The sequence below is a fragment of the Triticum dicoccoides genome, chromosome 3A, assembly GCF_002162155.2.
Source record: "Triticum dicoccoides isolate Atlit2015 ecotype Zavitan chromosome 3A, WEW_v2.0, whole genome shotgun sequence".
Taxonomy (NCBI): domain Eukaryota; kingdom Viridiplantae; phylum Streptophyta; class Magnoliopsida; order Poales; family Poaceae; genus Triticum; species Triticum dicoccoides.
The window spans coordinates 479,876,756-479,893,648 of record NC_041384.1 but is presented as its reverse complement, the minus strand read 5'-3'; the positions used below and the strand labels follow the sequence as shown (position 1 = coordinate 479,893,648).

The following is a 16,893-nucleotide window of genomic DNA, read 5'->3' as shown; positions in this document are numbered from 1 at the left end:
ATTGTAGAATGTAGGTTTTTTAATAGAATTTTTTTTTGACTATTTTAGGTTTTTTGAATAAAATAGAAGTAAGAAAATTTTGGGTAGAACTGGGGTAGTAGATTTTTAGCAAGTGTTTAATAGAAATAGTTTATTTAGTAAGTGATTAATATAACTAGTTTATTTATATTAAGTGCTTAATAGAACTAGTTTATTTAGTAAGTGCTTAATAGAACTAGTTTATTTATAGTAAGTACTTAATAGAACTAGTTTATTTAGTAAGTAGTTAATAAAAGTAGTTTATTTAGTAAGTAGTTATTAAAACTAGTTTATTTAGTGTTAGGATTATATATAAGATATTTTGAAATGTTTTTGTTCATATTTTACACCATTGAAACGCAATGACCATCGATAAGTAGCCTATGTTTTGCAGGAGTGTTGATTAATTTCCGTTCTAGCAAAATTTCAGGCGCTCAATATGTCCTTTTTTAGCAAAGGTCATGCCTGATTTTTGGGTTTTGCTGTCGAGTTATAATCTTTGAATTTTGAACACAGGAGGTGTCTGATGACGATGGGATCCCAGAGTGCAGGTACTGCTACGATGACCGGGGTTTGTGCGATAGGTTTCCTCACCTGCAAAATGATAGGTTTTTCACCGTGAAGCTGGAAGAGACCTTTGATGTTTGTACGGTACGCAACGACAAGCATTTCATCATAATTAATATCATCACTTGTGCTTCTTTTGTTCAACGTGTAATTTATGGAATTTTTTTTAAATTTGATTAGTACATCCCATGCCATGCTAGACCATATGTATTGGAGAAGCTTGGTTTTGGTTTAGATGACTTTGACAATGTGGAGACGAGGAGGGCTCACTTAAGAACTAAACATGATTATGAGTTTTTGGTTAAGTTGTACAATGCGGTCGATCGCTCCCATTTCGGTTGCTCTAATTGGGAAGCTCTATACAAGGCATATGGATTTGAGGAGGGAATGCGAATAAGATTTGATATTCGTCCCAAAGATTATGATGATGATGATGATATCGACATCTGGGTGGATGTGGATATGCCTCCAGTTTTGCCTAGATGTGAGTTTGTCAAACTATTTTGTTAAGTTCAGTAATTTATGTTGTTAATTTAAAAATATTTGGTGTTCATCGGTACTAAACTTATTTATTTATAATTGCCAGCTTATTTCTTATCTTCAAGAAATACTCGGAAGGTAATAAACATCACATACTACAGCTATGACTCCAAGCTTAATTGTGAGGAGAAAGGTTATCTTGTCTCATTCATAGAAGATGTTGAGGCCTTCAAAACCAGTCACTCTATCAGCCCAAATTATACTAGATACGTGCCACTAATCCATAAATTGCTTGATGGTAACTTCATTGCCAAAAACTTGGTAAGATTTTGTTAATGATGGTAACTTCATTGCATACATTATTCTTAAGTAAACTACATTGCTAACTATATATGTTACTATTACGTTTTTGAATAGAGGCTCCCGAAGCAGGTTGTGCCTGACATGCTATTTACCGAAGGTGATATGCATATGGTTAGCTTACGACCAACTCCTTCGAAGGCTTACCATACTGCATACTCGATTTCTTCAAATCATGGAAGGCTCAAAATCAAAGAATGGAGCAAAGTGATGAATGCGCACACGCAAATAATTGGAGACAAAATGAATGTGCGCAAGCCACAAGTTGGAGATAGGTTTATGTCCATTCTCCATTATGGAGAAGGACCGGTTTATCTATTTTATGGTATTTTAGCTAGGAGAGAGGAGTAGGTCCTAAGTATTAAGAACAATTAGTTAGTGTTGATTATATATGACTATGATGATGGTGAGAAGCTTTTATTATGTGCTACAATGTCCTAGACTTGATGGTGATGCTGAGTAGGAGTAGTGATTATGAGTACTATGATGAGGATGAGGAGGAGGAGGAGGAGTTGTTATTATAACTAGTGACCAAGTTGTTAGATGATGTCATGGATGAAAAATGATGATGAGGAGGAGTTATATGACAATGATATATTATGATGATAAGTTGTTAATGATATTATGATGATGATGATAAGTTATTATGTCATTGGGTGAAAGAACCGCGGATTAGTTTCAAATGGATGGATCCAAAGTGACCATTGGTTACTTTGGATCCATGCAGTTGAAACTAATCCAAGGTTCTTTCACCTAGTGATTTAATAACTCATTATAACGTAAAAACAATCTCTAAATTGCTACTGTATGAAAAATTGTATAAAGGTGTATGAATACGACCTAAAATTTAAAAGAAATAGAATACAGAATAATAGTAGTAGCGGTTGTTTTAGAAAGCTCTAATAGTAATTACTAGTAGCGGTTGTTTTGGAAAGCGCTACTACTAAGTAGATATAGCAGTAACGAGTGATAGTAGGCGCTAATGCTAAGCTTTAGCTGTAGCGTCGTATCAGTAGCGCGCTTACCCGCGCTACTGATAGGCCAAAAACCAGTGCTACTGCTAGGCTTTTCCCTAGTTGTGTGTACTAGTTGTCTCCCTTCAAATTTGGCCGTTGTTGTTGGGGAACGTAGTAATTTCAAAAAAATTCCTACGCACACGCAAGATCATGGTGATGCATAGCAACGAGAGGGGAGAGTGTTGTCTACATACCCTCGTAGACCGGCAACGGAAGTGTTGACACAACGTAGGGGAAGTAGTCGTACATCTTCCCGATCCGACCGATCCAAGTACCAAACGTACGTCACCTCCGAGTTCTGCACACGTTCAACTCGGTGACGTCCCTCGAGTTCCGATCCAGCAAAACGTTGAGGGAGAGTTTCGTTAGCATGACGGCGTGATGACGGTGATGATGTTCTACCAACGCAGGGCTTCGCCTAAGCACCGCTACGATATGACCGAGGTGAATATGGTGGAAGGGGGCACCGCACACGGCTAAAGAATGATCACGAGGATCAACTTGTGTGTCATGGGGTGCCCCCTTGCCTCAGTATATAAAGGAGGGAGAGGGGGAGGTGCGGCCGGCCCTATGGGTGCGCCTGGAGGAGTCCTACTCCAACCGGGAGTAGGACTCCCCCTTCTTGCCTTGTTGGAAAAGGAAGGAGGAAGGGAGAAAGAGGAAAGGGGGGCGCCGCCCCCCCCCCCTTCCTTGTCCTATTCGGACTAGGGGGAGGGGGCGCGCGGCCTGCCCTGGCCGGCCCTCCTCTTCTCCCTTATGGCCCATGTAGGCCCAATAACCCCCGGGGGGTTCCGGTAACCCCCCAGTACTCAGGTAAAATCCCGATTTCACACAGAATGTTTTCAATATCCAAATATAGGCTTCCAATATATCAATCTTTATGTCTCGACCATTTTGACTCCTCTTCATGTCTGTGATCACATCTGGGACTCCGAACAACCTTCGGTACATCAAAACACAAAAACCCTAATTACGATCGTCACCGAACTTTAAGCGTGCGGACCCTATGGGTTCGAGAACTATGTAGACATGACCGAGACACGTCTCCGGTCAATAACCAATAGCGGAACCTGGATGCTCATATTGGCTCCTACATATTCTACGAAGATCTTTATCGGTCAGACCGCATAACAACATACGTTGTTCCCTTTGTCATCGGTATGTTACTTGCCCGAGATTCGATCGTCAGTATCTCAATACCTTGTTCAATCTCGTTACTGGCAAGTCTCTTTACTCGTTCCGTAATACATCATCCGCAAATAACTCATTAGTTGCAATGCTTGCAAGGCTTGAGTGATGTGCATTACCGAGAGGGCCCAGAGATACCTCTCCGACAATCGGAGTGACAAATCCTAATTTCGAAATACGCCAACCCAACAAGTACCTTCGGAGACACCTGTAGAGCACCTTTATAATCACCCAGTTATGTTGTGACGTTTGGTAGCACACAAAGTGTTCCTCCAGTAAACGGGAGTTGCATAATCTCATAGTCATAGGAACATGTATAAGTTATGAAGAAAGCAATAGCAACAAACTAAACGATCAAGTGCTAAGCTAACGGAATGGGGTCAAGTCAATCACATCATTCTCCTAATGATGTGATCCCGTTAATCAAATGACAACTCATGTCTATGGTTAGGAAACATAACCATCTTTGATTAACGAGCTAGTCAAGTAGAGGCATACTAGTGACTCTCTGTTTTTGTCTATGTATTCACACATGTATTATGTTTCCGGTTAATACAATTCTAGCATGAATAATAAACATTTATCATGATATAAGGAAATAAATAATAGCTTTATTATTGCCTCTAGGGCATATTTCCTTCAGTCTCCCACTTGCACTAGAGTCAATAATCTAGATTACACAGTAATGATTCTAGCACCCATGGAGCCTTGGTGCTGATCATGTTTTGCTCGTGGAAGAGGCTTAGTCAGTGGGTCTGCAACATTCAGATCTGTATGTATCTTGCAAATTTCTATGTCTCCCACTTGGACTAAATCCTGAATGGAATTGAAGCGTCTCTTGATGTGTTTGGTTCTCTTGTGAAATCTGGATTCCTTTGCCAAGGCAATTGCACCAGTATTGTCACAAAAGATTTTCATTGGACCCGATGCACTAGGTATGACACCTAGATCGGATATGAACTCCTTCATCCAGACTCCTTCATTTGCTACTTCCGAAGCAGCTATGTACTCCGCTTCACATGTAGATCCCGCCACGACGCTTTGTTTAGAACTGCACCAACTGACAGCTCCACCGTTCAATAAAAACACGTATCCGGTTTGCGATTTAGAATCGTCTGGATCAGTGTCAAAGCTTGCATCAACGTAACCATTTACAATGAGCTCTTTGTCACCTCCATATACGAGAAACATATCCTTAGTCCTTTTCAGGTATTTCAGGATGTTCTTGACCGCTGTCCAGTGATCCACTCCTGGATTACTTTGGTACCTCCCTACTAGACTTATAGCAAGGCACACATCAGGTCTGGTACACAGCATTGCATACATGATAGAGCCTATGGCTGAAGCATAGGGAACATCTTTCATTTTCTCTCTATCTTCTGCGGTGGTCGGACATTGAGTCTTACTCAACTTCACACCTTGTAACACAGGCAAGAACCCTTTCTTTGCTTGATCCATTTTGAACTTCTTCAAAACCTTGTCAAGGTATGTGCTTTGTGAAAGTCCAATTAAGCGTCTTGATCTATCTCTATAGATCTTAATGCCCAATATGTAAGCAGCTTCACCAAGGTCTTTCATTGAAAAACTCTTATTCAAGTATCCCTTTATGCTATCCAGAAATTCTATATCATTTCCAATCAATAATATGTCATCCACATATAATATCAGAAATGCTACAGAGCTCCCACTCACTTTCTTGTAAATACAGGCTTCTCCAAAAGTCTGTACAAAACCAAATGCTTTGATCACACTATCAAAGCGTTTATTCCAACTCCGAGAGGCTTGCACCAGTCCATAAATGGATCGCTGGAGCTTGCACACTTTGTTAGCTCCCTTTGGATCGACAAACCTTTTGGTTGCATCATATACAACTCTTCTTCCAGAAATCCATTCAAGAATGCAGTTTTGACATCCATTTGCCATATTTCATAATCATAAAATGCGGCAATTGCTAATATGATTCGGACAGACTTAAGCATCGCTACGGGTGAGAAGGTCTCATCGTAGTCAATCCCTTGAACTTGTCGAAAACCTTTTGCAACAAGTCGAGCTTTGTAGACAGTAACATTACCGTCAGCGTCAGTCTTCTTCTTGAAGATCCATTTATTCTCAATTGCTTGCCGATCAATGGGCAAGTCAACCAAAGTCCACACTTTGTTCTCATACATGGATCCCATCTCAGATTTCATGGCTTCTAGCCATTTTGCGGAATCTGGGCTCACCATCGCTTCTTTATAGTTCGTAGGTTCATCATGATCTAGTAGCATGACTTCCAGAACATGATTACCGTACCACTCTGGTACGGATCTTACTCTGGTTGATCTACGAGGTTCGGTAGTAACTTGATCTGAAGTTTCATGATCATTATCATTAGCTTCATCACTAATTGGTGTAGGTGTCACAGAAACCGGTTTCTGTGATGTACTACTTTCCAATAAGGGAGAAGGTACAGTTACCTCATCAAGTTCTACTTTTCTCCCACTCACTTCTTTCGAGAGAAACTCCTTCTCTAGAAAAACTCCGAATTTAGCAACAAAAGTTTTGCCTTCGGATCTGTGATAGAAGGTGTACCCAACAGTCTCCTTTGGGTATCCTATGAAGACACATTTCTCCGATTTGGGTTCGAGCTTATCAGGTTGAAGCTTTTTCACATAAGCATCGCAGCCCCAAACTTTCAGAAATGACAACTTTGGTTTCTTGCCAAACCACAGTTCATAAGGCATCGTCTCAACGGATTTCGATGGTGTCCTATTTAACGTGAATGCAGTCGTCTCTAAAGCATAAACCCAAAACGATAACAGTAAATCAGTAAGAGACATCATAGATCGCACCATATCTAATAAAGTACGGTTACGACGTTCGGACACACCATTACGCTGTGGTGTTCCGGGTGGCGTGAGTTGCGAAACTATTCCGCATTGTTTCAAATGTAGACCAAACTCGTAACTCAAATATTCTCCTCCACGATCAGATCGTAGAAACTTTATTTTCTTGTTATGATGATTTTCAACTTCACTCTGAAATTCTTTGAACTTTTCAAATGTTTCAGACTTATGTTTCATTAAGTAGATATACCCATATCTGCTTAAATCATCTGTGAAGGTGAGAAAATAACGATATCTGCCACGAGCCTCAACATTCATTGGACCACATACATCTGTATGTATGATTTCCAACAAATCCGTTGCTCTCTCCATAGTACCGGAGAACGGCATTTTAGTCATCTTACCCATGAGGCACGGTTCGGAAGTACCAAGTGATTCATAATCAAGTAGTTCCAAAAGTCCATCAGTATGGAGTTTCTTCATGCGCTTTACACCGATATGACCTAAACGGCAGTGCCACAAAAAAGTTGCACTATCATTATCAACTCTACATCTTTTGATTTCAACATTATGAATATGTGTATCACTACTATCGAGATTCATCAAAAATAGACCACTCTTCAAGGGTGCATGACCATAAAAGATATTACGCATATAAATAGAACAACCATATTCTCTGATTTAAATGAATAACCGTCTCACATCAAACAAGATCCAGACATAATGTTCATGCTCAACGCTGGCACCAAATAACAATTATTTAGGTCTAATACTAATCCCGAAGGTAGATGTAGAGGTAGCGTGCCGACCGCGATCACATCGACTTTGGAACCATTTCCCACGCGCATCGTCACCTCGTCCTTAGCCAATCTTCGCTTAATCTCTAGCCCCTGTTTCGAGTTGCAAATGATAGCAACAGAACCAGTATCAAATACCCAGGTGCTACTGCGAGCATTAGTAAGGTACACATCAATAACATGTATATCACATATACCTTTGTTCACTTTGCCATCCTTCTTATCCGCCAAATACTTGGGGCAGTTCCGCTTCCAGTGACTAGTCTGCTTGCAGTAGAAGCACTCAGTCTCAGGCTTAGGTCCAGACTTGGGTTTCTTCTCCTGAGCAGCAACTTTTTTGCTGTTCTTCTTGAAGTTCCCTTTCTTCTTCCCTTTGCCCTTTTTCTTGAAACTGGTGGTCTTATTAACCATCAACACTTGATGCTCCTTCTTGATTTCGACCTCCGCGGCTTTTAGCATCGCGAAGAGCTCAGGAATAGTTTTATTCATCCCTTGCATATTATAGTTCATCACGAAGCTTTTGTAGCTTGGTGGCAGTGATTGAAGAACTCTGTCAATGACACTATCAACAGGAAGATTAACCCCTAGTTGAGTCAAGTGATTATGATACCCAGACATTTTGAGTATATGTTCACTGACAGAACTACTCTCCTCCATCTTGCAGCTATAGAACTTATTGGAGACTTCATATCTCTCCATCCGTGCATTTGCTTGAAATATTAACTTCAACTCCTGGAACATCTCATATGCTCCATGACGTTCAAAACGTCGTTCAAGACCCGGTTCTAAGACGTAAAGCATGGCACACTGAACTATCGAGTAGTCATCAGCTTTGCTCTGCCAGACGTTCATAACATCTGGTGTCGCTCCTGCAGTAGGCTTGTCACTTAGCGGTGCTTCTAGGACGTAATTCTTCTGTGCAGCAATGAGGATAATCCTCAAGTTACGGACCCAGTCCATGTAATTGCTACCATCATCTTTCAACTTTGCTTTCTCAAGGAACGCATTAAAATTCAACGGAACAACAGCACGAGCCATCTATCTACAATCAAACATAGACAAGCAAGATACTAGCAGGTACTAAGTTCATGATAAATTTAAGTTCAATTAATCATATTACTTAAGAACTCCCACTTAGAAAGATATCCCTCTAATCCTCTAAGTGATCACGTGATCCAAATCAACTAAACCATGTCCGATCATCACGTGAGATGGAGTAGTATCAATGGTGAACATCAATATGTTGATCATATCTACTATATGATTCACGCTCGACCTTTCAGTCTCCGTGTTCCGAGGCCATATCTGTTATATGCTAGGCTCGTCAAGTTAAACCTGAGTATTCCACGTGTGCAACTGTTTTGCACCCGTTGTATTTGAACATAGAGCCTATCACACCCGATCATCACGTGGTGTCTCAGCACGAAGAACATTCGCAACGGTGCATACTCAGGGAAAACACTTATACTTTGATAATTTAGTGGGGGATCATCTTATAATGCTACCGTCAATCAAAGCAAGATAAGATGCATAAAAGATAAACATCACATGCAATCAATATAAGTGATATGATATGGCCATCATCATCTTGTGCTTGTGATCTCCATCTCCGAAGCACCTTCATGATCACCATCGTCATTGACGCGACACCTTGATCACCATCGTAGCATCGTTGTCGTCTCGCCAATCTTATGCTTCCACGACGCTACCGCTTAGTGATAAAGTAAAGCATTACAGCGCAATTGCATTGCATACAATAAAGCGACAACCATATGGCTCCTGCCAGTTGCCGATAACTCGGTTACAAAACATGATCATCTCATACAATAAAATTTAGCATCATGTCTTGACCATATCACATCACAACATACCCTGCAAAAACAAGTTAGACGTCCTCTACTTTGTTGTTGCAAGTTTTACGTGGCTGCTATGGGCTTAGCAAGAATCGTTCTTACCTACGCATCAAAACCACAACGATAGTTTGTCAAGTTGGTGTTGTTTTAACCTTCGCAAGGACCGGGCGTAGCCACACTTGGTTCAACTAAAGTTGGAGAAACTGACACCCGCCAGCCACCTGTGTGCAAAGCACGTCGGTAGAACCAGTCTCGCGTAAGCGTACGCGTAATGTCGGTCCGGACCGCTTCATCCAACAATACCGCCGAACCAAAGTATGACATGCTGGTAAGCAGTATGACTTATATCGCCCACAACTCACTTGTGTTCTACTCGTGCACAACATCAACGCATAAAACCTAGGCTCGGATGCCACTGTTGGGGAACGTAGTAATTTCAAAAAAATTCCTACGCACACGCAAGATCATGGTGATGCATAGCAACGAGAGGGGAGAGTGTTGTCTATGTACCCTCGTAGACCGGCAAGGGAAGTGTTGACACAACGTAGAGGAAGTAGTCGTACGTCTTCCCAATCCAAGTACCGAACGTACGGCACCTCCGAGTTCTGTACACGTTCAACTCGGTGACGTCCCTTGAGTTCCGATCCAGCAAAACATTGAGGGAGAGTTTCGTCAGCACGACGGCGTGATGACGGTGATGATGTTCTACCGACGCAGGGCTTCGCCTAAGCACCGCTACGATATGACCGAGGTGAATATGGTGGAAGGGGGCACCGCACACGGCTAAAGAACGATCACGAGGATCAACTTGTGTGTCATGGGGTGCCCCCTTGCCTCAGTATATAAAGGAGGGAGAGGGGGAGGTGCGGTCGGCCCTATAGGTGCGCCTGGAGGAGTCCTACTCCAACCGGGAGTAGGACTCCCCCTTCTTGCCTTGTTGGAAAAGGAAGGAGGAAGGGAGAAAGAGGAAAGGGGGGGCGCCCCCCCCTTCCTTGTCCTATTCGGACTAGGGGGGAGGGGCGCGCGGCCTGCCCTGGCCGGCCCTCCTCTTATCCCTTATGGCCCATGTAGGCCCAATAACCCCCGGGGGGTTCCGCTAACCTCCCGGTACTCCGGTAAAATCCCGATTTCACCCGGAACGTTTCCGAAACTATCGTCACTGAACTTTAAGCGTGCGGACCCTATGGGTTCGAGAACTATGTAGACATGACCGAGACACGTCTCCGGTCAATAACCAATAGCGGAACCTGGATGCTCATATTGGCTCCTACATATTCTACGAAGATCTTTATCGGTCAGACCGCATAAGAACATACGTTGTTCCCTTTGTCATCGGTATGTTACTTGCCCGAGATTCGATCGTCAGTATCTCAATACCTAGTTCAATCTCGTTACCGGCAAGTCTCTTTACTCGTTCCGTAATACATCATCCTGCAAATAACTCATTAGTTGCAATGCTTGCAAGGCTTGAGTGATGTGCATTACCGAGAGGGCCCAGAATACCTCTCCGACAATCGGAGTGACAAATCCTAATCTCGAAATACGCCAACCCAACAAGTACCTTCGGACACACCTGTAGAGCACCTTTATAATCACCCAGTTACGTTGTGATGTTTGATAGCACACAAAGTGTTCCTCCAGTAAACGGGAGTTGCATAATCTCATAGTCATAGGACATGTATAAGTTATGAAGAAAGCAATAGCAACAAACTAAACGATCAAGTGCTAAGCTAACGGAATGGGGTCAAGTCAATCACATCATTCTCCTAATGATGTGATCCCGTTAATCAAATGACAACTCATGTCTATGGTTAGGAAACATAACCATCTTTGATTAACGAGCTAGTCAAGTAGAGGCATACTAGTGACTCTCTATTTTTGTCTATGTATTCACACATGTATTATGTTTCCGGTTAATACAATTCTAGCATGAATAATAAACATTTATCATGATATAAGGAAATAAATAATAACTTTATTATTGCCTCTAGGGCATATTTCCTTCAGTTGTGGGATTTCTTCCCGCCTTCATTTGGGAAGAGGACCGAGGCCACTATAAATAGGACCTAGCCACCACCATAGAAGGGGACGGATCAGTCAGATCATCCTCACTCCCACCAACTCACTCGAGCACAAGAACACCTCCCCTCCTGAGGTTGTTCGCCACTGTACTAGTTCATCCTCAGCCCCTCGAGGCCAATCCACCACAAAGCAGGAGTAGGGTTTTACACTGCAAGGTGGCCCGAACCTGGGTAAACTGATGTGTCCCTTTTCCTTACAGTTCGTCAAGCTAGGCTGTGAGATTGGCGAGTAGGCAGACGGGGAGGACGAGTTCTTCGCGTGCACCCCAGAGTTCGAACCTCTCAAGGGTCTATTGAACCCAAAATCCGACAATAATGCGCGAGAAGTGGTCGGCGATCCGATGGCAAGTGCCAAACTAAAAATCGATATCGATTGCCCCGTGTCATACAAAGGGTTTGTCTTTGCATAAACCATGTGATTAAGGTATATACCTTAGTACTTCCGAACATCACAAAACACAGGGGACTAGTCACTAGCCCCCGCAGTCAAGCTCCTATGGCTAAGTAAAGGTAATAAAATTGCAGAGTCCGATTGCCTCTTTTCCCTCACGCACTACCACCTCGGGGCACCGAGACATCGGCTAAGGGTCATAGTGCGCAGGTTGAATAAAACCGCCTCGAGGCACCGAGATGTCGGCTAAGGGTCATAGTCTCTACGGCTGGTCGTAATGGTAGTATCATAACTAGTATCATGCATGCCAACTAGGCAATTTTGATGAGGTGTCATAGAATTAAATGAAGAAAGAGAGGGTTGAGTATCATATCATGATACCGTATCATAATAATGTTATGCTACTATGTGTCATGCATGGCAATAAATAAGGTACTGCATGATACTACTCTATAATATTATGCATTAAAGAGGTAGTATTATAGACTAGTATCATATGCATGATACTACTATATGATACTCCCCATTATAACCAGCCTACTATTAAAGGAGAATCGAACTTCGTGATGGTTCCACCTCCAACTCCCTCGTACGATCCCACCTCTATCGTTAGTTCCACCTGTTCTCCCACCTTCCCCCGCACGATTAGAAGAAAACAGCACCGATTCACCTATCCACGAGAAAAAATAATGAAAAGGAAAATAATACCCCATGACCTGCCCACGAACGCACGTCCCACGCCCCCATCTCCGGATCACGTCTCTCCCCCCACACTCGAGAAAATTAGCCGCCACCGCTCCCCTCCTCGTTGGCCGCAGTTTTGGTCATGGACGCGCCGCCCACCCTGCACCCTCCGCTGCACGATGAATCTCGTCGCCCTCGAAATATCGCCGCCGCCACTCTCCTCGTTCGCCTCGTGGTCGTCATGGCCAAGGTCCTGGTCGTGGACGGCGCCGCCCGCCCCGCCTTGCCCGTGCGAACGCGTTAGTCATCTCGCCGGCGACCTCCCCGCGGCGCTGCGCCTTCCTCCAACCTCTCTCTTCCCCCGCCTGCCTTGGTTCGCCGGGCGTCGCACGAGCACGTCCCCTGTCCGGCCTCCCCGACTGCACCTCATCTCCGTGCATGCCACAGCGCCTCCATGGTCGCCGGCGATCAAGCTTGCCTGCCTCTGACCTCCGCCGCCTGAGGCCTGACCTCCCAACGCCGCCGATCGCATACTACAGCCACCGGTCGGCAACATCTTGACTAGCCAAGTTAAACCGTCGGCCGCCTCTTTCTGCCAGCCACGGGGTTTACAAGCACTGCTCCCCTTCCCTGGCAACGTCCTGCCTCCAGGCTCTGCACAATGAATCACGCCGCCCCCGTGTTGGTCCTCGACCCGCCGCCGATGTACGTTGCTGCCCCGCTCTTCAAATCCACGGGCCAAGTGGCTCCAATCTGTCACCGCCCTCCACCAGCGCCCTAAAGCTAAGTCCTGCAACGACATCATCCTCCACGGCTCTAGACTCGGCGCCACTCTCGAATTAGTAGATCATTCACGCTGAGCAGGTTGATTTTTTTGGCCATTAGATTGCTATTTTTATTCTGGTTTTGTTATTGAAACCACAAACTGAGATTTGCTACTTATACTTCAGGTCTTCAACAACCTAATGTGATGCGTGTTACAAGTGTGTTAAGGTTGGTCCGTGGTTGCCCCGTTCCAATTTATGATTCTGGTGGTGCCTTCTACAACAATGCCATGTCCTCTTCTATATTGTTGGGATCATAGAACAGCGGTAGATACTGATAGCAGGTGCTTCCAAACTCAACTGACATATACAGGTTGTACATGTTTGGCCGAATGACCTTGCCACTTGTTGCTTATGTACGTGCTCTCACCGATGCCACTTGCAGTCCTGCTACCGTATGTTCAGCAGCGTGATTTACCTTCGATTTATTTTGTCTACCCGGCATGCTGTTTATACATCACCGATGGACACATGCATAGATGATGCACTGGTGGCGCGGAGCGAAATGACTGACAAACAATAATGATCACAACCTTTATGCAACTGTAGGGTATTTATGCATGAATGAGCTACTAGCTAGGAGCTTTCTTGCTTGCCTACACATACTGGATTTTGTTTATACAGTATGATCAGTTTTTCCTTGAGTATATGATTTGCTGTAGGTTTAATGCTACTGGCGCGCATGAGTTGATTGTAATGCTTTAGTTGTTTGAATGAACATACAATGGATTGCCCAGACTGTGCAAAAATTGTATCAAGGATTGACTATGTTTATATTATCTTTGTCGTTGTCTTGGATAACATTCCTTACTGATCTTGTAGTCCTGCTTTGCAGGGATTGATGAAGCATGAAAAAGAGAGAGATTTTAACAATGAAGCATTGCCAGGTAAATAGTTTTTGTGGCACAATAGTTTAAGGGGTGGATGCGGAAGTGTGTAGTTGCTTCCATGTATAGTGCACATACGAGTTAACATAAGTGATTTTGCTTCTAATGCCATATGAATTTTGAAATTAATTGGTTGAAACTCCCGAACCATGTTATGCAGCTGCATGCTTGGCCAGTAGCTCGGCATTAACAGAAAACACATGCCAAGTATGAAGAAACTGATCTGTTGCCAAAGAACCAAGAAACTGATTCCCATGCCTGGTGGATTTTCTCTCCATATGTAAGTTCAATCATGTAACTGCCATTTTCATATGCAAATTACTCTTTCATCTTAATCAACCTTTTCTTTCTACATGGCTGAGGTTTGCGCGTTGAGTTCCTACCAACATACATTGTTAGTTATCATTTCTAGACCACTGTAAGTTCAAAATATGAGGTGCTTAATTAGTTAATATCCATGGTGTACACTAGATAAGTATAATAATCAGTAGTCAAAAGGGACAGTGTTTTGCCTAGACAATATTTTTGGTGAATAACTGAACGTAGTCGCTGTTGATTTTTCATAGCAAAATTTATCCGTTCTTTGCTATGGATCTCCCATGGTCGTTTTACAGAGCATTTTTGTTCAACCTCTTCCTGTTGTTTTCATTGAGCATTCTTGTTTGATTCCAATGATAAATTAGGCTTTTCTGTGTGGGAATGTGTGAGTTCCCAAGTGTTACCCACTAGATTTCTGTATGTTTGGCTTTTCAGATATGACCCCGGAAACGGAAGGAGTAATCCTGCAGTTCCTTATGTGATTTGTTCAAAAGCAAGGGCTTTCAGTTTTTTAGCATGCTTTGATGAATCTTTCTTACTGTATGATCAATCTCTTCTCTGGAGCTAACGACCCTTAGCTAAAAAAAACTTGTTTGATTGCCTATCCAATCAAAATAATTTAGCTCAATTTGTTGATGAATGCACGTTAGGTAGACTGATGTGGTCTATCTATGTATTAACTTGCTGATCTTTTTCATAAATGTAGCTTGCAGAGCAGAAAGTGTTTGACCTTATCTGGTTGGTGTGTAAATAATGCAAAGCAGCAAAAATGCCATTCTCTATAATTTTGATCTCGGTCAAAAGGCACATTTGGTAAAAAAAATGTGAATTCTACATCAAATGTAAAAAAACACGATAGTACACGTGTGATGTGTTCTGAATATAGCTCAGCTAAAAATAAATAATCACTCCTAGGATAATATTGTTCTATATTATTAGCTCATGTTTGGGTTAGTTTTGGAGAGGCCCATAATATAATGGGGTTGTACTCAGGGAAATGTGAACCTCCTATTTTTTTCAATAATCCTTCTTTTGCTTTTTAGGTTATGGTTATGACATTTATGTAGAAGAGAGAGCATATTTACCCTCCACATAATTGAGTTTTAGAAAAAAATCTAGATGCAAGGAATTTGGGTTTATTTCCTTCATTCTGATTCTTCACTTTATGCCTTTCATCAATCTTTTATCATTTTTCCTTATTTCCTTTGTCAATCTTACTCATTTTGTTTGTCCCTTTTTTTGATCTCTTTCAATACTTTTTTGTCCCTAATTTTTTCCTCACAAAATACTGGCAGCGATAAGACTCGGACGAGCTCACGATAGGAGAAAGCAATAGGAATCACATTGTTGCAGGGCACCGACACAACCAAGGAGTCGTGGGTCCTTCGCGAGACACGGCGGATCTGGCTGCTGTGACATGGAAGTTGTAGATCTAGGAAAGGCACATAGCCACCTTTGCTAGGAGCAGTAGGGTTGGTGGATGAAAGATCAGGGCAATGGCCAAGGAGCATAGAGGTGGAGGGGCTAAGCCAGAGCAGATGGAGCAAAGTGTCGTGTCAGATCCAGGCGAAGGTTAGGGATGGGGAGGTTGATGGAAAAGAGGAGAGTAGAGCCGCGATCGCCTGATTCTCGCAGCCGACCATCATCGCCGTCGACGACGACCATTGATGGCGGCGATAGAGCAGTAGCAGACAAGTGTTCTTGGCCACCAGGGCTTGGGGCGTCTCGATGTCGCCCCTTGGAGAGACAAGGGAGTGGGAATCTACCTCTTTTTATGGAGGCACAACTGCCCTGGAGGAGGAAGGAGCATGAGATAGAATCATGTTGTAAGTATGAATGGATATTACATGACATCATGTTCAACAAACATTTGTCAATTCAAGAAATTATTTTATCGTTATATTTTTTGTTATTCCGTGGCAACACACGGGCAATCAACTAGTAGCATCTACATGGGGCTGAAACCGACGATTGGTAACTTTCAGAATAAAACCGCCGCAAAGGAGTCAAAATAAACAAAACAGGCACAAGTTTGATGAACCATACAAAATAGCTGCATTATAAAGCAAAATGTTCGACTATCATTTAATAGATGGTCGGACATACACTCAAGGATTACATCTTTCGAACACTGGGCCTCTACTTCCGGAGCACCATCCATGTAACACCCGGATAATTAAGCTACAGTGAATCTCCGCTAATGATGCGCGTCACCTCGGTTACTGTTGATAAACCCGCGTAGTTCGAAACCCAGTTCAAAATTCAAATTTAAAATATAAAGGCAAACAATAAAAGTTTTCAAATATTAAAACTAAATGTTCGGGTGGATTCAAATAAATCATGGATAGTTATGATGGAGAAACTACACTTATATAAAATCTTTAAATACTCTAAAATGAATAAAATAGTAGTCAAAACAATTATTGAAATGCATTTTATAATTAATAAAATGTTAAATTATTCTATTTAGGTGTTAAACTTTTTATTGCAGTGGGTTTAGAGGTAGTACTAAGTTAGGAATCATTCTTGTATTTTAACAAACTAAAATAAAATGAGGAACAAGATAAAACAGAAAAGATATAAGATAAATAAAAAAACAAAAAC

At 42.5% G+C, this 16,893-nt stretch overlaps 1 long non-coding RNA gene across 1 annotated transcript; it reads left to right on the top strand.

Annotated features, from left to right (window-relative positions):
• Window positions 1–12,721: 12,721 nt before the first annotated feature.
• On the top strand, window positions 12,722–16,080 carry LOC119271654. Its single transcript, XR_005134654.1, has 5 exons — window positions 12,722–13,124; window positions 13,211–13,253; window positions 13,920–13,971; window positions 14,132–14,251; window positions 15,585–16,080. It is a non-coding gene; the product is annotated as an uncharacterized LOC119271654 (long non-coding RNA).
• The last annotated feature ends 813 nt before the right edge of the window (window positions 16,081–16,893 follow it).